The sequence below is a fragment of the Podarcis erhardii genome, assembly GCF_964252035.2.
Source record: "Podarcis erhardii genome assembly, chromosome: Z".
In the NCBI taxonomy this organism is placed as follows: domain Eukaryota; kingdom Metazoa; phylum Chordata; class Lepidosauria; order Squamata; family Lacertidae; genus Podarcis; species Podarcis erhardii.
The window spans coordinates 15,836,605-15,849,493 of NC_138504.1; the positions used below are offsets into that span (position 1 = coordinate 15,836,605).

General features: G+C 40.5%; 2 long non-coding RNA genes across 5 annotated transcripts in view; both read right to left on the bottom strand.

Annotated features, from left to right (window-relative positions):
* LOC309334079 overlaps nucleotides 1–12,889 on the bottom strand; it is an 87,068-nt gene that overhangs the window by 35,268 nt on the left and 38,911 nt on the right. The gene's annotated exons all lie outside the window — the stretch shown is intronic.
* Nucleotides 244–5,450, bottom strand: LOC309334122. The gene is made up of 4 exons (XR_014152897.1): nucleotides 4,763–5,450; nucleotides 2,423–2,534; nucleotides 787–886; nucleotides 244–385 (listed from the first exon to the last, which is right to left on the bottom strand). It is a non-coding gene; the product is annotated as an uncharacterized lncRNA (long non-coding RNA).

The window sequence follows — 12,889 nt, forward strand, 5'->3', positions numbered from 1 at the left end:
GTTCCCCCCAACACACACACACACACATACACACTACACCCCTGCTGACTCAAATTGGTTGAATACTGGTGATTAAAAGCAGTCTACTGAAGGCAGAATAGAACCTATTGTGGTGGCAGCAGGGAGTTCTTGGGCTTGGATTCCTAGTATGAGAACTGAAATGTTACAAGCATGTCCCTATTTTAGGCTGCAATCATAACCCCACTTACCTGGGAGTAAGCCCTTTGAATTAGATGGAACTCTGAGTAGACATGGTTAGAACCATGTGCTTGGTCTCTGAAATGCCAGAGGAATATGCAGTGGACTCCTGAGTCCCTTCTACTTTTCATCTACTTTGCACAATGACAGCATTCCCTAAATAATGCATTCCACAACCTCTGTGTTTCTGAAAAGACCCAATCCCATCAGACAAAGTTTGTATTTATTTCAAGAAAATATTTACAATGCAGTTCACGGACAGCAAATGTAGTGCCCCTCAGATGTTATTGGGCTCACACCAGTCCCAGCAGCCTGGCCAATGGTCAAGGGTGGTGGGAAGGGCACCATTTTGGCTGTGTCTTCTAGCTAATGCCTCTTCTAGCTATTGCAATGGACACCCAAGTTCAACATGGTGAAGCAATTATAATTGGTCTGTGAATACCCATTAGGTTCAGGTGAAAACACTGAAACTTTTTAATCCCAATTTGGGAATCCCAAACAGAACTGCTCTCTTCTACAAGTCTGCTGCACTCCCCAATCCCCCCTCCCAAAAAAACTCTACCTTGAGATTAATGAAATCAGGTTCACCTCTGAAATCATTATTGGATTATATCCCCCAAAGATATCTATGTATCCAGATGACATGTTGCTTTTTTATATCAGCATCCTATATTTCTTTCCAGAACTCCTGTAAGGAAAGTAATTGATAGATTTCCATATCAGGATTCAAAGCTAATATGCATAAATCAACACAGCTACAGTCTTTAGGAGTAAAGACAGCACTGAGGAGGCTGCCTCAAACATATGTCCCTTTGAGTTATCTTTCTTTGGATTTTGATATTTGGATTGAATATTACCCCCCAAAGCCTGTGATCTGTACAAAGCTAATTATATGCAGCTATTAAAGCAGATTGCAGGAGACACTGACAGTTGGAAAGGCCTAATGACCAGCTGGGATGGAAAATTTCTCTGTTGTCAAAGGGTAATTCTGCCAAGATTTTTGTGCTATTTTATTTGCTACTAACATGAATACTTAAGTCCCAGTAGTTGGTTGGTTTGTCTTGGTTTATTTATTTATTTAAAGTATAACAAGCAATCATTTGGGATTGAGTGTTTGGCAGGGGGTGGGCAGGCAGAGCAATGCCATAATTCCCACTTTAATTATGATTTGTCTGTTTTAGAACTCTTGCAGAAGTTGTGAAATTTTATTTCTCGCACTCCTCCCCTTGGCGGCCCAGGAAGCCTACATCTTTCTGAGATGTGTTGTTCTGTGTGTAGCATAAAGTTCCATGAAATGAGAGCAGAGTGGGTATTTTTGACCATCAGTGGTACAGATGGAAAATGCTTCCCGTTCTTCTCCAAATGTTATCTTTCAATAAGATTTGCAATGTGTGAGACCAGTCTGACAGCCAGTCTTGAGAGTCTCTCTCTCTCTCTCTCTCTCTCTCTCTCTCTCTCTCTCTCTCTCTCTCTCTGTGTGTGTGTGTGTGTGTGTGTGTGTGTTTAGCCAACCAGACTTGGAGTGGAGGGTTCAAATCAGCTACTCAGCCACAATACTCAACCACATAGTACCTCCTCAGGCATTTGGTGTCACTGGAGCTCTGCTGTGGAATGCACTTCCAGCAGAGATTCAGCAGGCTTTTGATTTTCAGGAGTGTCTTGAATATCTTTTTATATAGACAAGCTTATGCAACTGTTTAATTGTATAAACTCAGCCAATCATTTCAATGATTTAGTATTGTTTCTATTGTGTCTTATATTGCATATACTACAGACCACTGTTGAGGGTCTTGGCAAACTACTTGATTTTTCTGGCTGTGGTAGCAATTGTAATGTGCTAGGTGCTATATGATTTTTAATTGTGCCCCTTTTACTTCTTTTATCCTCACATTGCCTTTTATTCTATTCCAATTTGCATTTCCTAGAATTTGAATTGCAATTCAATATAAGAAATAAAAGAAGCGATAAAAATGCAATTCCAATCAATATGAATATTTAACATAGACAAGGTACTGGCCACCTAAACGAACCTCATAGACCACTGGTGGTCTACTCCATGCTTCTGTAAGTAGTAGAAGAAGGTGCCAGTACTCCATGCTGGTGTGTACATTTGTGTGTGTGTGTGTGTGTGTGTGTGTGTGTGTGTGTGTGTGTACTTAAAAACTGAAAGTTCATGCAAAAAAGAATATCAAGAAATGGAATATAACAGCTTTTCAAGAAATACCTTGCTATTTTGGAAGCTGAAAACTTGGCTTTCTGCCGTTGTCCATCAAGGCATGAGTACCATCTGTCTACCTCTTCTTTTTAAAGACCTTGGCAAGTCTCATATCCAGACACTTGGTATGAGACACAAGAGAAAATATTTCAATTAAGTTTTGCCATCCAGACTGTTTAAGCCACTGATTGACAGCAGTTGAAATCCAGGCTGGCTAGCCAAAACATTTTTCTAAAAGTAACACCTATATTGTTATAACAGTTCCACCCTGGAGGAGGAAGTTATTTCCGATTGCAAACTATTTCAATACTGTTGATCATTTTACTGCAACTGTTGCTGCTAGTTGAACAAACTGGCTTATCCTGGCTGTAAATACAGTGAGTGTGAATGTTTTCATAGTACAGTATAGGGCTTAACAAAGAGCTCGTAGGATCTTATTCATTCACCTTCAGTGTATGTGTCCCTCAGCACTGGTACTTGTTTACTTTGCTCTTTGGTTTTTTTGTGGGTGTTTTCTGCAACATGCCATTGACACAATAATGGTGCATTAGTGGTGGATTCATACTAGACCATCCAGATATCATTTCACTTTATTAACTGTTCTGTGGTGCTTTCTCAGTATTATCTCATTATTGCCAGCTGGAGGGGCATTCTTGCACTGTAGTACAACAAAAGCAGGAGGAAAGAATAACCTGGAACATTTATTTATTTTTTTAATGATATTTATTAAAGTTTCCAATAATGCACATAAACACAAACAACATCACAAACATACAAACATACACAAACAAAAACAAGTATAATTTCCATCCTTTTTTTTCTTAACCCTTATTTCCCCGACCTCCTCATACCTCCCCCTTCTGTATTATAATTTCATTATCCAATCAGCAAATCCTCTCCCTTATTTCCCATAGTTTTTGATCTTTCTTTTCCTTTTCCTTAATAAGCACCGCTGAAAACCATTAATTTTTAAACCCATGTCATTCTAGCCTTCATTAATTTTACAATATTTGTTGAGATAGTCTTTAAATTTCTCCCAATCTTCTTCCACTGTCTCTTTCTCCTGGTCCCGGATTCTGCCAGTCATCTCTGCCAGTCCCATGTAGTCTGCCATCTTCATCTGCCATTCTTCCAGGGTGGGTAGATCTTGTGTCTTCCAATACTTTGCAATAAGTATCCTTGCTGCTGTTGTAGCATACATAAAAAAAGTTCTGTCCTTCTTTAACACCACATGGCTAACCATACCCAGGAGAAAGGCCTCTGGTTTCTTCAGAAAGGCATATTTAAATACCTTTTTCATTTCATTATAGATCATTTCCCAGAAAGCCTTAATCCTTGGGCATGTCCACCAGAGGTGAAAGAATGTACCTTCATTTTCTTTACATTTCCAACATTTATTGTCTGATAAGTGATAAATTTTTGCAAGCTTGACTGGGGTCATGTACCACCTATAAATCATTTTCATAATATTCTCTCTCAAGGCATTACATGCTGTGAATTTCATGCCGGTGGTCCACAACCTTTCCCAGTCAGCAAACATAATGTTATGTCCAATATCTTGCGCCCACTTAATCATGGCTGATTTAACCGTTTCATCCTGCGTATTCCATTTCAGCAGCAAGTTATACATTTTTGACAAATTCTTAGTTTTGGATTCTAACAATTCTGTTTCCAATTTTGATTTTTCCACCTGGAAGCCAATTTTCCTGTCCAACTTGTAAGCCTCCATTATTTGATAATAGTGAAGCCAGTCTCGCACTTTATCTTTTAAGTTCTCAAAACTCTGCAGTTTCCACTTGTTACCCTCCTGTTCTAAAATTTCCCAGTATTTCGGCCATTTAGACTCCATATTAAGTTTTTTCACTGCCTTTGCCTCCATTGGTGACAACCACCTTGGAGTTTTGTTCTCCAGCAGGTCTTTATATTTAATCCAAACATTATACAATGCTTTCCTGACAATATGATTTTTAAAGCCTTTATGAGCCTTAACCTTGTCATACCACAAATATGCATGCCACCCAAAGAAATTGTTGAAACCTTCCAAATCTAAAATGTCTGTGTTCTCGAGAAGCAGCCAATCTTTCAACCAGCAGAAAGCTGCTGATTCGTAGTAAAGTTTTAAGTCTGGCAGGGCAAATCCCCCCCTTTCCTTTGCATCAGTTAAAATCTTAAATTTTATTCTGGGTTTTTTGCCCTGCCAGATAAATTTAGAAATATCTTGCTGCCATCCCTTGAAACATTCCATCTTGTCCACAATTTGTAACCTGGAACATTTATGACACAACAAGTCACATTATTTTAGCAGGAACCTATTGGGCATGCACTGATTGGAAATAAAGCATTGCTTACTCTGCAGTGATTTTTTGCAGCCACTTTCCCTTCTGGGCTCCCTATGGATCAGCTTCTCTTCTTCAAACCAATGGATCAAATTAATATATTAGCTTCTTCTAAAACTGAAAGGTTGAGGGAGAAAGGTGTGCTATGGAGAGAGGAATGGAATGAGTAAGGATCTGGCAATCTATGTTCAGGAGTGGCTGGTGGCCACTGAGATTAGTAGGCCAGAAGGCTGATAGCCCAACAGGAGTTGATGCAGAGCCAATGACAGGCAGAGCCAACTAGTTTTTGTGGGAGATTACAGTCAAACATAACTATGCATGACTGCTAGTTAGTGCACGAAGGGGTTAAAGACTACAGAGTTGTAATTCTAGATAGACTCAGGTTATGCTCCCTCTCAACTGGAGAATAATTGAAACCTTTCCTCTTCATCTCTCCCTCGGCATCATGTAACAAGAATGACATGTTTAAACTTGCTCCCAAGCTTACAGCATGTGTTTGGAACTATATTCTGTACTTTCTACCCAAGAGTGTCCTGCCTGTGTTTCTCCTTACAGCTGCATGGAACAACACATGTATCAGACCTACATATCTGTAAGTAAAGCATTTTTAACTTACTTAGCGGTGTGTGTTCTGTTCCTTGCAAAAGGGCTAAATGCAGCTAAGGGAGATAAAGAGGTCTAACAACCTATATTCCTAGTGCTATACTACTGCTCAACTTTTGTGAGTTTAATACTCTGCTACTGGGGCTCTCTGTATGCAAAGCCCATGTTTTGAATCCAGGCACACACTTCTTTTGTTGTTCACCCACACATGTGGGTCCAAGTTTTGACCTCAGCCTACTTGCTGCTAAGTTCTATAATGGCAACATTGAGACTAAGACAGAGAAAGCTTGTGCCCTATTACCACCCTCACCAGACTGGTAGTAAATAAAAAGACAGACAAGTGATGGCTGGCTAAGGGCATACTGAGGCTGGTCAGTTACCACCCTGCTTGCCCTAATGGACCAGCATCCACTGAAATATAATAGCAATTGATATTGACATTTATTATAGACCTCAATATATCATCCCAGCATAAATGTATCTCTGCCATTATAAACAATAACCCCCCCACACACACACATTCAATTGGAATAATAACAATCTCACTTTCTTTTAAAGATAAGTAACAGCACAACCCAACCCAAACCAAATCATGTCTACTCAGAAGCAGATCCTATTGAACTCAGTAGGGCTTACTCCCAGGTAAGCAGTTAGGACTGCAGTCTTAATTAGACTCTATTAGTAAAATGTTGTTTGTATTTGTGTGTTTAGACACATATAAAGGCTTGAATGAGGGAACAACACATCAAGACCCATCACACTGCTCAAATTATTTTCTAGTGAACTTAGGGCATCCAGTGAAAATAGCCCATCATGCCTTATGTCCGTACAACGTAAGAGAAGGAGACTAGTAAAGAAGTGCATTTAAAATATATAGTTACGATCCATTTAATGAAGTCATCCTGCAAAACCAAAAGCCCATCAAACTTTCAACATAAAATCCATGCCTGCTTAAATCAAATGAGTTTCAGCACTCATTGTTAAAGGCTGTCTTTGCAATCCCCAAGTAATGTAAATTCATTTAAGCGAGAGAGAGAACAAATGGTCATTTAATGAAACAGCTCCAATTTGAATGTATAAAAGGAAATAAGAAGGGCTCTGCATTAGCCTTACTGTGGTAAGATTTTTAGCAGTTGTCAAAGGTCAATGAGTACATAGGCTTTTCCAAAGAAACAAGGGAAGTGATACATTATTTGTTACTCTCAGACACTTGCTATTTTACTCAAATGTAGGTGGATTCCATATTGTTACAAGAAATTAGTACCACCACCTCTGCTTCTCTAAGTAGAAAGACACAATGTTCACCTTTTTTCAGTCTTGCCATGTGATGAGAGAGTGAGTGTGTGTATTCACTGGAGACAGGAAAACATCCAGGCAGAAAATGCCAGCTTGCAAAGCAGTATCTTTTCCCTGAAGCAAACAGTCAGGGCTGGCTGATGCCCATTGCAACTGATAGCACAGATGGCAAGAAGCCCAACAGTGGAGCACCATCTTGTGGGCAGAAGAGCAAGAAAAGTAAACACTTTAGTAAATGTCATTCCTGCTTAACTATAGTCAGCTACTCCCGTTTTGGGTTGATCCTGATGCCACTGGGATTACCATGGAGGGCTGACACTATGAAGTGCCACTGCCTCTTGCTCTTCTCATTCATTTCTTGTGTAAAGTAAAAGTAAAGGTATCCCTGACCATTAGGTCTAGTCACGGACGACTCTGGGGTCGCGCGCTCATCTCGCTCTATAGGCCAAGGGAGCCGGCGTTTGTCCGCAAACAGCTTCCAGGTCATGTGGCCAGCATGACTAAGCCATTTCTGGTGAACCAGAGCAGAACACGGAAATGCTGTTTACCTTCCCGCCAGAGCGGCACCTATTTATCTACTTGCACTTTGATGTGCTTTCGAACTGCTAGGTTGGCAGAAGCAGGGACCAAGCAACAGGAGTTCACCCCATAATGGGGATTCGAACCGCCGACCTTCTGATCGGCAAGCCCTAGGCACCCATATCCCAAGCTTCCTTTGCTTTGGCATTGGAGTAAACCTTCATCTTACAGCAAGCCAGCAAAAATTAGACAATGTGTCTGGCTCTGTGTTGTTGTTGTTGTTCATTGAAGCTTGTAAGCTGCCTCACAGGCTGCTGCAGAGGGGTAAACGAGCTATAACTTTAAAACTAAGCCATGCCTTTGAGTGATGCTTTCAGCCAGACATCAGTGCTCTGAGTTCCAACTGACATCACCCCAGCTGTTGCTTTTCATTTATAACAACTAGCTTGCAACTGGGTTGCAGATAGCATTTATCTAGGCACTGTATTTACAGACAGGGTTAATGTTTACTTCCTTTATACCTGCTTATTGGCATCCGTCCAGCATGAGATACAATGCAAGAGGGCCACATCGGGGGTGGGGGTGGGCATGAAGTGAAGCCACTGGAGAGTTACGGCACCTGCTGTGGCTGTAGAGACCTATACAGAAGAGGCATGTTTTGTTGCAGCTGAGGCAGATGAAGCCACCCAGTTTCATTGTTACAGATGCACCATGGTGTTTCTTCCCTGTGTGCTCTTCCCAGAAGGCATACCAACAGTTGTACAGCTAAATACTGTACCTTAGGGAGTTATTAATTATAAAGTGTCTGCATAGATGATACAGAAAAGCATTTAGGGAAATCTGGATTCTCAGTCCTGCTAACACACAATCTGCCCACCAGCTCACTTGACCTTTTGTACTTTCCCTAACATCTGTGCTTTCTGGGGATGCCCCTATGATGCTTGCTGCAGTTCATATCCTGTTTGCTGGTCAGGTACTTCCTCCATCACCCCCAAGACACACACAAATAATGCCCAGCCTCCAGCATCCCTTGCTTTGCATCCAATTATCAGCAAACCAGGTAAAATTCCTGTCTACTGGTTGGATTTTTTTTTATAAAAAAAAAGTGTAAGAGGCCTTCTCTGCTCTTGTAGCAGAAAAGCAGCACGTGCATTTAAAATAAATACTTGTGTTAACTGTGTACGGTCACAACAATGCTTGCAAAACGATGTTCTGGTCTGGAGCTGATGTCACCAAGCAGTTGTTGCTTGGATGTTTGCTAAGGAAATGGTTAATTTTGAAATAATTACCTGCTTCATTCATTTACTTTGGTTATATATTTTGAATTAGTTAAATTTATATGTAGCTCATTACTAATTTTGTTCACAGGTGGAGTTTAGTTTGATGTATATACTGTACTCAGAGCAAATATGGAAGGAACAACAGATATCACACAATCCTATTTCTAAATGAGCTAAAGGTACAGCTGGGGAGCATACTGGGCTACAGACCTGTTAGATATTTAAATCCATTAGCTAGTTAACTTCATTGTTAGTTTAGCTATATATTATATTTAGATTTTGGATTTATATTCTCTCTATATATATTCACAGCTATGCTTAGTGGTCTGGCATTTAAAACATTAGTACTTTATGTAAAGAGATTTGGTGAGTATGAAGGTTAAATTTGACTGTGTTTCTTCATGCAAGAAAAGCCACAATAGTCATACTTTTTATTGCAGGTTTTCTTCATAAACAGTGAATAAATGCAGGAAGCAGTCTTTGGCAGGTTAACGTTTAGAGATGGAGAGCTGTGAGAAGTTAGTATATTTTCCAGGCCTTCAAAAAAAGGAAACTAGAATAAATTTGATCTTAATAGAGTTTTAAGGACCTTACTTTTAAAGGGTTGTCCTTCAGATTTCCATCTGTAAATCTTGTTAGCTGGTTTAATAGGTAGGTTGACAGATTAGATTTGTCTGCACTCTTTTGTTATACAGGCAAAAGCATTTATCACGTAAAATATTGATACTGTTTTTGGTTTTTGGTTTTGTTTTGTTTTTTGTAGGTTTCTGGCATAAATGATAAGTATATGCATTTGAGGAAACTTGGGATTCACATCCCAGCCCAGTCCATGCACACTCAAGCACACACCCATCCTTCCCCATGGTCAGGAAACCGTAAGCCACCACCCCTGTCCATCTCGTACATAGACACACACAGCTCCCCCTATCTATATACATAAACACATATCTCCCATTTATGCACACACACAAAACCACCCCTGTCCATATACACACACCAAGCCCTCACCACAACTCACACATTCCCCATCCATAAGCACATAGCATATGCATGCACACACATCACAAATGCACACCCAGAGACAACCCCCCTAGTCCATACACACACACCACTAATCTATGCACACAGACATGCCACCATCCCCTCATCCACAACACAACATGCCCTCATCCCAGTACACGCATCTCCCAAACCAACTACACATGCACACACATCCTCCAGTCCATACATATATACAGTCGCATCCATCCATGCATCCATCTGTAGACACCATCCCCTCATCCCAACACAGACATCCACCCCATCTAACCACACAAATCCCTTCATACACACCCATCCCCACCCATCCACAGACATCTCCTCCTTCTGTCCACACATTCCCATCTATTTAAATACATATACACATTGACACACACTAATTATTGTTTACTCCAATGCCAAAATAAAACGAAAGCTGCAGATGAAAACAGATAGAGGCAGAGATGGGATTTTGCATTTCATAGTGTCAGCCTACATGGGGACTGTTGCTGCTTAATTATCAGCTTAAACCTTGAATGGTTTAACAGCAAGTCCCTTTTCCCAGGGAACTCTAGCCCTGTGAGGGCAACAGTGGTCTCCTAACAACACTCAGCACCATTACTGAGGTGCTGGACACTGAGGTCCAGAGCCAAGGGCCTTCTGGCGGTTCCCTCACTGTGAGAAGCAAAGCTACAGGGAACCAGGCAGAGGGCCTTCTTGGTAGTGGCGCCCTCCCTGTGGAACACCCTCCCATCAGATGTCAAAGAGATAAACAACTACCTGACATTTAGAAGACATCTGAAGGCAGCCCTGTTTAGGCAAGTTTTTAATGTGTGACATTTTAGTGTATTTTTAATCTTTGTTGGAAGCCGCCCAGAGTGGCTGGGGAGACCCAGCCAGATGGGCAGGGTACAAATAATAAATTATTATTACTATTATTTATTACTAATAAGCTACAGTGTCCAGGATTCTTTGGGAGAAGCCAAGACCATTTAAAGTGGTGTGATACTGCTTTAAGTGTGTAGTGCAGATAAGGCCTTGGTTATGTCAATAATCCAGTCACCAGTTGTACGCAGACATGGTGACTTGAAATCCTTCTAATTACTGATAGAAAGATCTGTGGGCAAGGTTCCCTGAAAGACAGGTTTATTTTATATCTGAAAGAGATGGAAAGCACAACAACTGAAAGGGCAAATAAAACAAAACATGAAGATGCTTTAGACACATAAATGCAAGGTATGGAATTGACGTTTTAGTGCTCTTCTACATATTTGAAAAAAAATACACATTTTAAGTAACCAGTCCATATCAGATGATATTAATCTTTGTGGAGCTTTAACTCCAAAGCCCATCAAATGTGTTTTGCACCGTTAGGTTTTGCTCCCTCACATCTTTCATGAGATAGTGATGACCATCCTTTACAATGAAGTATTTCTTATCCTTATTGTTATACTTTGCAAATATTATGTAGATTACTATTATGTCCCCTGGAAAAGCATCTCTGCAATTTCACTGCAGCTCTGGCCCGCTATCTATAATCTATATTGCTTTGCAGTAAACTCACAAGAAGCAAGTTTAGTGATTGATTAAATGCCTCGGCTTTGTGGTGATTGCTACTCAATCGCAGAAACTGTTTATTGTACACTACAAACAAATAGATAACATCTTTTAATTATTGATTACAGTCCTACCAACCAATGCTGCCCTTATTAAAGGACAGATAACATCAAATTCAGCAGTTTTAATGTGTGCCCCTGCAAGATTAATTTAATGAAGCCCTAAAGAGATTGATCAACTTTTCATGTCTATTGACCAAGGCTAGCTAATTTCTTGGAATGTATGTTGTGATGAACTCATATGTTTAGCTAACATATTGGTGAATTATGCAATTCAGCCAGGCAATCAGCTGATCTACAGGAGCATCACATGAGGCAGTTACTCTGACATACAGAGGTATCAGGTAGTTAAGCTTTTAATGTGGTCTGGGGACAGAGTTGGATAAGTGATATTAAAACAAACAAACAAAGAAAAACAGTGAAAGTCACATATAGCCAAGAAGGACATGCAACTCTGATTTTACAGAATAAGAGTTTAGGCCAGGAAAGTGAGCATCCAGTGTGGAAATGAATGGTTCCAGTAGCCTTGACTGCAGATTTGCTAAGCAATGATAATAATACTAAGTAATATATATTTATTTATACTCTGCCTTTTTCCTTTTTCAAGGCAGCTTACACATAAAAACAAGAATTGCTAAAAACATAGAAAAAGCAATCATTAAAAATACAGCTGAACATTAATAGAATTAAAACAATATACATATATAAGCTCTTTTTAAAACATACAAATAATTACAATAAAATCATGTCACCAGCCCTTTCATTAAAAGCAGTCAATTTCCAAAAGCCTGCTAGAACAAGGCTTCTTCCCCTGTTGGCAGAAGGACAACAAGGAAGGAGCCAGTCTAGCTTCCCCAGGGAGGGAGCAGCCACCAAGGAGAGCTTTTCCTGCGTCCCCTCCAAGCATGCCTGTGAGGGTGGCAGGACTGAGAGAAGGGTCTCCCTTGAAGGTCTCAAAACTGGAGCAGGTTCATATAAGGAAATATCATATTTCAGATAGTGTGGACATAAGCAATGTAGGGTTTCATAGGTCATAATCAGCACTTTGAATTGTGCCCAGGAACACACCAGTGTCAGTGGAGCTCCCTGTAACCAGCCCCAGTTAACAATCTGGCTGCAGTTTTTTGAGCCAGCTGAATTTCCCAAGCACTTTTCAAAGGCAGCCCCACGTAGAGCGCATTTACAGTAATCCAGATAGGATTGTAACCAAGAAGCTTTCCAGGAAGGTAATCTCAACTTCAGACATATGTTCCAAGTTCCATTTAGTATCTGGCACAGAATTTAGCTTCCTGGTGTTCTCACTGTAAAAGTTGTTAAGAGATATAGAGTTTTGAGGGCATATATAATTTTTTTTACACAAATGAACATCCTCTTTTGTCCTCTTTCTTTCAGCGATGCATTTCCTCTCTTCTTTCAGCTGTTTGTAAGTGGCCATTCTAGTCGGAACTACCATGCGGGCTCTTTGTGAACAATCTTACTTTGTGTGACCAGGCAGTGACCGCCCCAGCCCCCAGGGACCACCAGAAAGGAATAATGACTTGTGACAACGTGTTATGGAATTAAAATTTGGCCACAAACTTTATTAAACTTTCAAATGTAGGAAGACCTTGGCTGGGGCTCCTCAGGGTAAATAGGATATGGGGGTGCCCTGCAAGACACACATGTAAGCAGGCAACCCACCCCATATCCCCATACACAGGGTAGTTCACTGACAACCTTTCAGTGTATGACCAGTGACACTCATATTACAACCCCTTTTAAGAAAGGACCTTAGAATCGCTGCCGCCATGAGGGGGGGCACCACTTCAG